The sequence below is a fragment of the Rhopalosiphum padi genome, unplaced genomic scaffold (assembly GCF_020882245.1).
Source record: "Rhopalosiphum padi isolate XX-2018 unplaced genomic scaffold, ASM2088224v1 scaffold8, whole genome shotgun sequence".
Taxonomy (NCBI): domain Eukaryota; kingdom Metazoa; phylum Arthropoda; class Insecta; order Hemiptera; family Aphididae; genus Rhopalosiphum; species Rhopalosiphum padi.
The window spans coordinates 3883-17891 of NW_026870025.1; the positions used below are offsets into that span (position 1 = coordinate 3883).

The 14009-nt window shown below is 23.9% G+C and overlaps 1 long non-coding RNA gene across 5 annotated transcripts in view; it reads left to right on the plus strand.

Annotated features, from left to right (window-relative positions):
- The first annotated feature begins 1631 nt into the window (after positions 1-1631).
- Positions 1632-14009, plus strand: part of LOC132931576 (uncharacterized) — a 29757-nt gene continuing 17379 nt past the window's right edge. For 2 of the 5 annotated variants that reach the window (XR_009662752.1, XR_009662751.1), the window contains exons 1-3: positions 5118-5290; positions 6218-6439; positions 8465-8545. This is a non-coding gene — a long non-coding RNA (uncharacterized LOC132931576). Of the gene's footprint in view, positions 1827-3917; positions 4136-5116; positions 5291-6217; positions 6440-8464; positions 8546-10945; positions 11135-14009 lie in introns of those variants that run through there. The other 3 variants (XR_009662750.1, XR_009662749.1, XR_009662753.1) reach the window with 3 other exon arrangements.

A 14009-nucleotide genomic window follows, 5' to 3' on the forward strand; every position in this document is an offset into this window, starting at 1 on the left:
TTATGTTTTTAACTGCTTATAAAACCCACAATTCTCAAGTTAATCTCTTGAAATATGGACCACTATATTAGGAAAACGATTCTAAATTTACCATTATTACATTGCATACATGTCATTTCACCAGGTACTTCATATACTCTATAAAACATGATTTTATATGATAATTTTGACGAATATTAAATATTTATGTTTTTAACTGCTTATAAAACACACAATTCTCAAGTTCATCTCTTGAAACCTGTACCACTATATTAGGAAAATGATTCTAATTTACCATTATTAACTTGCATACATTTCATTAAAGCAGATACTTCATATACTCTATAAAAACATGATTTTATATGATAATTTTGACAAATATTAAATTTTCAAGTTTTTAGCTGCTTAAAAAGCACTGAGTTATCGACAAATTTTCCAATTATTATATATATTAACTTATTAAATTTTTTTAGATGGCAATACAGCAGATGAGCAAAGAATGCTGAGAGATTTATTCATATTCATAAAACTTTGGGAAAGTATGAACATCCAATGTTGAAAAGAACTAAAAGATACTGATTATAAAGATTTTATGCAATGTACGTGGTGTTGTTATTGGCTGTAATTGATAAAAAATTAATAGCATTCTATCTAAACGTTATTCAAATTGAATCCTTGACCATAAAATTAGGTAAATTATTTAAATTTACAATTATTAACTAGCATACATTTCATTTAAACAGATACTTCATAAACACTATAAAACATGATATTTTATGATATTTTATAAAAATTTTGACAAATATTAAATATTTATGTTTTTAACTGCTTATAAAACCCACAATTCTCAAGTTAATCTCTTGAAATATGGACCACTATATTAGGAAAACGATTCTAAATTACCATTATTACATTGCATACATGTCATTTCACCAGATACTTCATAGACCTCTATAAAACATGATTTTATATGATAAATTTGACAAATATTAAATATTTATGTTTTTAACTGCTTATAAACACTGAATTCTTAAGGTAGTTTAATGAAACCCAGACTATTAGATTAAGAAAATGATTCTAATTTACTATAATTAACTTGCATACATTTCATTTAAACAGATAATTCATAAACACTATAAAACATGATTTTATATGATAATTTTGACAAATATTAAATATTTATGTTTTTAACTGCTTATAAAACCCACAATTCTCAAGTTAATCTCTTGAAATATGGACCACTATATTAGGAAAACGATTCTAATTTACCATTATTACATTGCATACATGTCATTTCACCAGGTACTTCATATACTCTATAAAACATGATTTTATATGATAATTTTGATGAATATTAAATATTTATGTTTTTAACTGCTTATAAAACACACAATTCTCAAGTTCATCTCTTGAAACCTGTACCACTATATTAGGAAAATGATTCTAATTTACCATTATTAACTTGCATACATTTCATTTAAGCAGATACTTCATATACTCTATAAATCATGATTTTATATGATAATTTTGACAAATATTAAATTTTCAAGTTTTTAGCTGCTTAAAAAGCACTGAGTTATCGACAAATTTTCCAATTATTATATATATTAACTTATTAAATTTTTTTAGATGGCAATACAGCAGATGAGCAAAGAGTGCTGAGAGATTTATTCATATTCATAGAACTTTGGGAAAGTATGAACATCGAATGTTGAAAATGAACTAAAAGATACTGATTATAAAGATTTTATGCAATGTACGTGGTGTTGTTATTGGCTGTAATTGATAAAAAATTAATAGCATTCTATCTAAAAGTTATTCAAATGAATCATTGACCATAAAATTAGGTAAATTATTTAAATTTACAATTATTAACTAGCATACATTTCATTTAAACAGATACTTCATAAACACTATAAAACATGATATTTTATGATATTTTATAAAAATTTTGACAAATATTAAATATTTATGTTTTTAACTGCTTATAAAACACACAATTCTCAAGTTAATCTCTTGAAATATGGACCACTATATTAGGAAAACGATTCTAAATTACCATTATTACATTGCATACATGTCATTTCACCAGATACTTTATAGACTCTATAAAACATGATTATATATGATAAATTTGACAAATATTAAATATTTATGTTTTTAACTGCTTATAAACACTGAATTCTTAAGGTAGTTTAATGAAACCCAGACTATTAGATTAAGAAAATGATTCTAATTTACTATAATTAACTTGCATACATTTCATTTAAACAGATAATTCATAAACACTATAAAACATGATTTTATATGATAATTTTGACAAATATTAAATATTTATGTTTTTAACTGCTTATAAAACCCACAATTCTCAAGTTAATCTCTTGAAATATGGACCACTATATTAGGAAAACGATTCTAATTTACCATTATTACATTGCATACATGTCATTTCACCAGGTACTTCATATACTCTATAAAACATGATTTTATATGATAATTTTGACGAATATTAAATATTTATGTTTTTAACTGCTTATAAAACACACAATTCTCAAGTTCATCTCTTGAAACCTGTACCACTATATTAGGAAAATGATTCTAATTTACCATTATTAACTTGCATACATTTCATTAAAGCAGATACTTCATATACTCTATAAAACATGATTTTATATGATAATTTTGACAAATATTAAATTTTCAAGTTTTTAGCTGCTTAAAAAGCACTGAGTTATCGACAAATTTTCCAATTATTATATATATTAACTTATTAAATTTTTTTAGATGGCAATACAGCAGATGAGCAAAGAATGCTGAGAGATTTATTCATATTCATAAAACTTTGGGAAAGTATGAACATCCAATGTTGAAAAGAACTAAAAGATACTGATTATAAAGATTTTATGCAATGTACGTGGTGTTGTTATTGGCTGTAATTGATAAAAAATTAATAGCATTCTATCTAAACGTTATTCAAATGAATCCTTGACCATAAAATTAGGTAAATTATTTAAATTTACAATTATTAACTAGCATACATTTCATTTAAACAGATACTTCATAAACACTATAAAACATGATATTTTATGATATTTTATAAAAATTTTGACAAATATTAAATATTTATGTTTTTAACTGCTTATAAAACCCACAATTCTCAAGTTAATCTCTTGAAATATGGACCACTATATTAGGAAAACGATTCTAAATTACCATTATTACATTGCATACATGTCATTTCACCAGATACTTCATAGACTCTATAAAACATGATTTTATATGATAAATTTGACAAATATTAAATATTTATGTTTTTAACTGCTTATAAACACTGAATTCTTAAGGTAGTTTAATGAAACCCAGACTATTAGATTAAGAAAATGATTCTAATTTACTATAATTAACTTGCATACATTTCATTTAAACAGATAATTCATAAACACTATAAAACATGATTTTATATGATAATTTTGACAAATATTAAATATTTATGTTTTTAACTGCTTATAAAACCCACAATTCTCAAGTTAATCTCTTGAAATATGGACCACTATATTAGGAAAACGATTCTAATTTACCATTATTACATTGCATACATGTCATTTCACCAGGTACTTCATATACTCTATAAAACATGATTTTATATGATAATTTTGATGAATATTAAATATTTATGTTTTTAACTGCTTATAAAACACACAATTCTCAAGTTCATCTCTTGAAACCTGTACCACTATATTAGGAAAATGATTCTAATTTACCATTATTAACTTGCATACATTTCATTTAAGCAGATACTTCATATACTCTATAAATCATGATTTTATATGATAATTTTGACAAATATTAAATTTTCAAGTTTTTAGCTGCTTAAAAAGCACTGAGTTATCGACAAATTTTCCAATTATTATATATATTAACTTATTAAATTTTTTTAGATGGCAATACAGCAGATGAGCAAAGAGTGCTGAGAGATTTATTCATATTCATAGAACTTTGGGAAAGTATGAACATCGAATGTTGAAAATGAACTAAAAGATACTGATTATAAAGATTTTATGCAATGTACGTGGTGTTGTTATTGGCTGTAATTGATAAAAAATTAATAGCATTCTATCTAAAAGTTATTCAAATGAATCATTGACCATAAAATTAGGTAAATTATTTAAATTTACAATTATTAACTAGCATACATTTCATTTAAACAGATACTTCATAAACACTATAAAACATGATATTTTATGATATTTTATAAAAATTTTGACAAATATTAAATATTTATGTTTTTAACTGCTTATAAAACACACAATTCTCAAGTTAATCTCTTGAAATATGGACCACTATATTAGGAAAACGATTCTAAATTACCATTATTACATTGCATACATGTCATTTCACCAGATACTTTATAGACTCTATAAAACATGATTATATATGATAAATTTGACAAATATTAAATATTTATGTTTTTAACTGCTTATAAACACTGAATTCTTAAGGTAGTTTAATGAAACCCAGACTATTAGATTAAGAAAATGATTCTAATTTACTATAATTAACTTGCATACATTTCATTTAAACAGATAATTCATAAACACTATAAAACATGATTTTATATGATAATTTTGACAAATATTAAATATTTATGTTTTTAACTGCTTATAAAACCCACAATTCTCAAGTTAATCTCTTGAAATATGGACCACTATATTAGGAAAACGATTCTAATTTACCATTATTACATTGCATACATGTCATTTCACCAGGTACTTCATATACTCTATAAAACATGATTTTATATGATAATTTTGACGAATATTAAATATTTATGTTTTTAACTGCTTATAAAACACACAATTCTCAAGTTCATCTCTTGAAACCTGTACCACTATATTAGGAAAATGATTCTAATTTACCATTATTAACTTGCATACATTTCATTAAAGCAGATACTTCATATACTCTATAAAACATGATTTTATATGATAATTTTGACAAATATTAAATTTTCAAGTTTTTAGCTGCTTAAAAAGCACTGAGTTATCGACAAATTTTCCAATTATTATATATATTAACTTATTAAATTTTTTTAGATGGCAATACAGCAGATGAGCAAAGAATGCTGAGAGATTTATTCATATTCATAGAACTTTGGGAAAGTATGAACATCGAATGTTGAAAATGAACTAAAAGATACTGATTATAAAGATTTTATGCGATGTACGTGGTGTTGTTATTGGCTGTAATTGATAAAAAATTAATAGCATTCTATCTAAAAGTTATTCAAATGAATCCTTGACCATAAAATTAGGTAAATTATTTAAATTTACAATTATTAACTAGCATACATTTCATTTAAACAGATACTTCATATACTCTATAAGACATGAGTTTATATGATAAGTTTTAGAAATATTATGAATACCTATTTTAATCTGCTTATAAAACAGTCAAAAATTAAATGTATACACCAACAGAGGGCGTGAGCGTCGCCGTAGTAGGGACGACATCCGTCGGCCGAATCGCCTCAGAAAGAAACTAGATAGTTGTGTGGCGTTCACCGTACTGCTGTGTATCGTAACGGGTCGTTGTATTTACTTAGATTTTGAGTCTACTCGTTATTTATTAATTAAGATTTTTGATATTATAAACGAATTGTTCATATTTTATGCCCGAAGTTAACACAAGTAACTGTCTTGATCCTTGACTACTAGATCAAGAAAATGATTCTAATTTATAATTTTTAACTTTCATTTTTTTCATTTTACCTGATATTTTTACTTCATAAAAACTATAAAATATGATTTTATAAGTTAATTTTGACGAATAATACAACTTAACATTTTTTCGTATTGAAAAGGAGCGATTTTCAGTTGTACAAATGAATTCTTTAGTTACACTCATAATACATTTGAATTCCTTCTACAAACCATTCTGGTACATTTGTACTATCTTTTATGGCTTATCATAATTATTATTTATTATCATCTGTTATCTATGTTTTGCAGTTCTACATTCGTTTTTGTATTTAAGTTTCAATTGTAAATTCCTTTCATGTATTTTGTATAAAAATGAAGTTTGTCTGTTAGTTTATGTTTTGATAGTTTCCTTTTCTGAATTAATCAGTGTTGTCCACGTACTAGTTGTTATATAAAAATTGTCGTTCTCCTTATGGTATCTAGTAGTGACATTTTGTCCTCCAACCATTATACATATTTAACTTACTATTTTTTTTTAGATGGCTGTACACCAGATATACTCAGGACATATTGAAACATGAATTACCATTTCTACCACATGGGAAAGTTTCAACATCCTACGTTGAAAATGGACTGGACGATCCTGATAATAATAATAGTTTTATGCATAGTACGAGTAATGGATATTGAATATAATTGATAGTCAATTAATATTAGTGTAACAAAAAGTCAGTGTCATGAAATCCAGACCATTAGATTAAGTATATGATTCTTATTTACCATTACCAACTTCCATATATATCATATAAGCTGATACTTCATAAACACTATAAAACATGTTTTTATATGATTATTTTGACTCGTATTTTAAATTCATATTTTTAACTGCTTATAAAACAGTGAATTCTCAAGTTAGTGTCATGAAAGTCAGACCATTAGATTAAGAAAATTATTCTAATTTACCATTATTAACTAGCATACATTTCATTTAACCTGATACTTCAATAACGCTATAAAACATGATTTTATATGATAATTTTGACGAATAATATATATTTATTTTTTGAACTGCTTATAAAACACACAATTCTCAAGTTAATCTCTTGAAACCTGGACCACTATATTAATAAAATGATTATAATTTATTATTATTAACTTCTATAGATATTATGTAAGCTGATTCTTCATAAACACTATAAAACATGTTTTTATATGATTATTTTGACTCGTATTTAAAATTCATATTTTTAACTGCTTATAAAACAGTGAATTCTCAAGTTAGTGTCATGAAAGTCAGACCATTAGATTAAGAAAATTATTCTAATTTACCATTATTAACTAGCATACATTTCATTTAAGCTGATACTTCAATAACGCTATAAAACATGATTTTATATGATAATTTTGACGAATATTAAAAATTCATTTTTTTAACTGTTTATAAAACACTCAATTCTCAAGTTAATCTCTTGAAACCTGAACTACTATATTAATAAAATGATTATAATTTTTTATTATTAACTTGCATACATCTGATTTAAGCAGATTTTTCATAAACACTATAAAACATGATTTTATATGATAATTTTGACGAATAATATATATTTATTTTTTGAACTGCTTATAAAACACACAATTCTCAAGTTAATCTCTTGAAACCTGGACCATTATATTAAGAAAATGATTCTAATTTATTATTATTAACTTGCATACATTTGATTTAAGCAGATTTTTCATAAACACTATAAAACATGATTTTATATGATAATTTTGACGAATATTAAAAATTCATTTTTTTAACTGTTTATAAAACACTCAATTCTCAAGTTAATCTCTTGAAACCTGGACCACTATATTAATAAAATGATTATAATTTATTATTATTAACTTCTATAGATATTATGTAAGCTGATTCTTCATAAACACTATAAAACATGATTTTGTATGATAATTTTGACGAATATTAAAAAATCATTTTTTTAACTGTTTATAAAACACACAATTCTCAAGTTAATCTCTTGAAACCTGGACCTCTATATTAAGAAAATGAATCTAATTTATTATTATTAACTTGCATACATTTAATTTAAGCAGGTACTTCATAAAAACTATAAAACATGATTTTATATGATAAATTTGACAAATATTAAATATTTATGTTTTTAACTGCTTATAAACACTGAATTCTTAAGGTAGTTTAATGAAACCCAGACTATTAGATTAAGAAAATGATTCTAATTTACTATAATTAACTTGCATACATTTCATTTAAACAGATAATTCATAAACACTATAAAACATGATTTTATATGATAATTTTGACAAATATTAAATATTTATGTTTTTAACTGCTTATAAAACCCACAATTCTCAAGTTAATCTCTTGAAATATGGACCACTATATTAGGAAAACGATTCTAATTTACCATTATTACATTGCATACATGTCATTTCACCAGGTACTTCATATACTCTATAAAACATGATTTTATATGATAATTTTGACGAATATTAAATATTTATGTTTTTAACTGCTTATAAAACACACAATTCTCAAGTTCATCTCTTGAAACCTGTACCACTATATTAGGAAAATGATTTTAATTTACCATTATTAACTTGCATACATTTCATTTAAGCAGATACTTCATATACTCTATAAAACATGATTTTATATGATAATTTTGACAAATATTAAATTTTCAAGTTTTTAGCTGCTTAAAAAGCACTGAGTTATCGACAAATTTTCCAATTATTATATATATTAACTTATTAAATTTTTTTAGATGGCAATACAGCAGATGAGCAAAGAATGCTGAGAGATTTATTCATATTCATAGAACTTTGGGAAAGTATGAACATCGAATGTTGAAAATGAACTAAAAGATACTGATTATAAAGATTTTATGCGATGTACGTGGTGTTGTTATTGGCTGTAATTGATAAAAAATTAATAGCATTCTATCTAAAAGTTATTCAAATGAATCCTTGACCATAAAATTAGGTAAATTATTTAAATTTACAATTATTAACTAGCATACATTTCATTTAAACAGATACTTCATAAACACTATAAAACATGATATTTTATGATATTTTATAAAAATTTTGACAAATATTAAATATTTATGTTTTTAACTGCTTATAAAACCCACAATTCTCAAGTTAATCTCTTGAAATATGGACCACTATATTAGGAAAACGATTCTAAATTACCATTATTACATTGCATACATGTCATTTCACCAGATACTTCATAGACTCTATAAAACATGATTTTATATGATAAATTTGACAAATATTAAATATTTATGTTTTTAACTGCTTATAAACACTGAATTCTTAAGGTAGTTTAATGAAACCCAGACTATTAGATTAAGAAAATGATTCTAATTTACTATAATTAACTTGCATACATTTCATTTAAACAGATAATTCATAAACACTATAAAACATGATTTTATATGATAATTTTGACAAATATTAAATTTTCAAGTTTTTAGCTGCTTAAAAAGCACTGAGTTATCGACAAATTTTCCAATTATTATATATATTAACTTATTAAATTTTTTTAGATGGCAATACAGCAGATGAGCAAAGAATGCTGAGAGATTTATTCATATTCATAAAACTTTGGGAAAGTATGAACATCCAATGTTGAAAAGAACTAAAAGATACTGATTATAAAGATTTTATGCAATGTACGTGGTGTTGTTATTGGCTGTAATTGATAAAAAATTAATAGCATTCTATCTAAAAGTTATTCAAATGAATCCTTGACCATAAAATTAGGTAAATTATTTAAATTTACAATTATTAACTAGCATACATTTGATTTAAACAGATACTTCATAAACACTATAAAACATGATATTTTATGATAATTTTGACAAATATTAAATATTTATGTTTTTAACTGCTTATAAAACCCACAATTCTCAAGTTAATCTCTTGAAATATGGACCACTATATTAGGAAAACGATTCTAATTTACCATTATTACATTGCATACATGTCATTTCACCAGATACTTCATATACTCTATAAAACATGATTTTATATGATAAATTTGACAAATATTAAATATTTATGTTTTTAACTGCTTATAAACACTGAATTCTTAAGGTAGTTTAATGAAACCCAGACCATTAGATTAAGAAAATGATTCTAATTTACCATAATTAACTTGCATACATTTTATTTAAACAGATAATTCATAAACACTATAAAACATGATTTTATATGATAATTTTGATGAATATTAAATATTTATGTTTTTAACTGCTTATAAAACACACAATTCTCAAGTTAATCTCTTGAAACCTGGACCACTATATTAATAAAATGATTATAATTTATTATTATTAACTTCTATAGATATCATGTAAGCTGATGCTTCATAAACACTATAAGACATGAGTTTATATGATAAGTTTTAGAAATATAATGAATACCTATTTTAATCTGCTTATAAAACAGTCAAAAATTAAATGTATACACCAACAGAGGGCGTGAGCGTCGCCGTAGTAGGGACGACATCCGTCGGCCGAATCGCCTCAGAAAGAAACTAGATAGTTGTGTGGCGTTCACCGTACTGCTGTGTATCGTAACGGGTCGTTGTATTTACTTAGATTTTGAGTCTACTCGTTATTTATTAATTAAGATTTTTGATATTATAAACGAATTGTTCATATTTTATGCCCGAAGTTAACACAAGTAACTGTCTTGATCCTTGACTACTAGATCAAGAAAATGATTCTAATTTATAATTTTTAACTTTCATTTTTTTCATTTTACCTGATATTTTTACTTCATAAAAACTATAAAATATGATTTTATAAGTTAATTTTGACGAATAATACAACTTAACATTTTTTCGTATTGAAAAGGAGCGATTTTCAGTTGTACAAATGTATTCTTTAGTTACACTCATAATACATTTGAATTCCTTCTACAAACCATTCTGGTACATTTGTACTATCTTTTATGGCTTATCATAATTATTATTTATTATCATCTGTTATCTATGTTTTGCAGTTCTACATTCGTTTTTGTATTTAAGTTTCAATTGTAAATTCCTTTCATGTATTTTGTATAAAAATGAAGTTTGTCTGTTAGTTTATGTTTTGATAGTTTCCTTTTCTGAATTAATCAGTGTTGTCCACGTACTAGTTGTTATATAAAAATTGTCGTTCTCCTTATGGTATCTAGTAGTGACATTTTGTCCTCCAACCATTATACATATTTAACTTACTATTTTTTTTTAGATGGCTGTACACCAGATATACTCAGGACATATTGAAACATGAATTACCATTTCTACCACATGGGAAAGTTTCAACATCCTACGTTGAAAATGGACTGGACGATCCTGATAATAATAATAGTTTTATGCATAGTACGAGTAATGGACATTGAATATAATTGATAGTCAATTAATATTAGTGTAACAAAAAGTTAGTGTCATGAAATCCAGACCATTAGATTAAGTATATGATTCTTATTTACCATTACCAACTTCCATATATATCATATAAGCTGATACTTCATAAACACTATAAAACATGTTTTTATATGATTATTTTGACTCGTATTTTAAATTCATATTTTTAACTGCTTATAAAACAGTGAATTCTCAAGTTAGTGTCATGAAAGTCAGACCATTAGATTAAGAAAATTATTCTAATTTACCATTATTAACTAGCATACATTTCATTTAACCTGATACTTCAATAACGCTATAAAACATGATTTTATATGATAATTTTGACGAATAATATATATTTATTTTTTGAACTGCTTATAAAACACACAATTCTCAAGTTAATCTCTTGAAACCTGGACCACTATATTAATAAAATGATTATAATTTATTATTATTAACTTCTATAGATATTATGTAAGCTGATTCTTCATAAACACTATAAAACATGTTTTTATATGATTATTTTGACTCGTATTTAAAATTCATATTTTTAACTGCTTATAAAACAGTGAATTCTCAAGTTAGTGTCATGAAAGTCAGACCATTAGATTAAGAAAATTATTCTAATTTACCATTATTAACTAGCATACATTTCATTTAAGCTGATACTTCAATAACGCTATAAAACATGATTTTATATGATAATTTTGACGAATATTAAAAATTCATTTTTTTAACTGTTTATAAAACACTCAATTCTCAAGTTAATCTCTTGAAACCTGGACTACTATATTAATAAAATGATTATAATTTTTTATTATTAACTTGCATACATTTGATTTAAGCAGATTTTTCATAAACACTATAAAACATGATTTTATATGATAATTTTGACGAATAATATATATTTATTTTTTGAACTGCTTATAAAACACACAATTCTCAAGTTAATCTCTTGAAACCTGGACCATTATATTAAGAAAATGATTCTAATTTATTATTATTAACTTGCATACATTTGATTTAAGCAGATTTTTCATAAACACTATAAAACATGATTTTATATGATAATTTTGACGAATATTAAAAATTCATTTTTTTAACAGTTTATAAAACACTCAATTCTCAAGTTAATCTCTTGAAACCTGGACCACTATATTAATAAAATGATTATAATTTATTATTATTAACTTGCATACATTTGATTTAAGCAGATTTTTCATAAACACTATAAAACATGATTTTATATGATAATTTTGACGAATAATATATATTTATTTTTTGAACTGCTTATAAAACACACAATTCTCAAGTTAATCTCTTGAAACCTGGACCACTATATTAATAAAATGATTCTAATTTATTATTATTAACTTGCATACATTTGATTTAAGCAGATTTTTCATAAACACTATAAAACATGATTTTATATGATAATTTTGACGAATAATATATATTTATTTTTTGAACTGCTTATAAAACACACAATTCTCAAGTTAATCTCTTGAAACCTGGACCACTATATTAAGAAAATGATTCTAATTTATTATTATTAACTTGCATACATTTGATTTAAGCAGATTTTTCATAAACACTATAAAACATGATTTTATATGATAATTTTGACGAATAATATATATTTATTTTTTGAACTGCTTATAAAACACACAATTCTCAAGTTAATCTCTTGAAACCTGGACCACTATATTAAGAAAATGATTCTAATTTACTATTATTAACTTCTATAGATATTATGTAAGCAGATTTTTCATAAACACTATAAAACATGATTTTATATGATAATTTTGACGAATAATATATATTTATTTTTTGAACTGCTTATAAAACACACAATTCTCAAGTTAATCTCTTGAAACCTGGACCACTATATTAAGAAAATGATTCTAATTTACCATTATTAATTTGCATACATTTCATTTAAGCTGATGCTTCATAAACACTATAAGACATGATTTTATATGATAATTTTGACGAATAATATATATTTATTTTTTGAACTGTTTATAAAACACACAATTCTCAAGTTAATCTCTTGAAACCTGGACCACTATATTAATAAAATGATTATAATTTATTATTATTAACTTGCATACATTTGATTTAATCAGATTTTTCATAAACACTATAAAACATGATTTTATATGATAATTTTGACGAATATTAAAAATTCATTTTTTTAACTGTTTATAAAACACTCAATTCTCAAGTTAATCTCTTGAAACCTGGACCACTATATTAATAAAATGATTATAATTTATTATTATTAACTTCTATAGATATTATGTAAGCTGATTCTTCATAAACACTATAAAACATGATTTTGTATGATAATTTTGACGAATATTAAAAAATCATTTTTTTAACTGTTTATAAAACACACAATTCTCAAGTTAATCTCTTGAAACCTGGACCTCTATATTAAGAAAATGATTCTAATTTATTATTATTAACTTGCATACATTTGATTTAAGCAGGTACTTCATAAAAACTATAAAACATGATTTTATATGATATTTTTGACGAATAATATATATTTATTTTTTGAACTGCTTATAAAACACACAATTCTCAAGTTAATCTCTTGAAACCTGGACCACTATATTAATAAAATGATTATAATTTATTATTATTAACTTGCATACATTTCATTTAAACAGATAATTCATAAACACTATAAAACATGATTTTATATGATAATTTTGACAAATATTAAATATTTATGTTTTTAACTGCTTTTAAAACCCACAATTCTCAAGTTAATCTCTTGAAATATGGACCACTATATTAGGAAAACGATTCTAATTTACCATTATTACATTGCATACATGTCATTTCACCAGGTACTTCATATACTCTATAAAACATGATTTTATATGATAATTTTG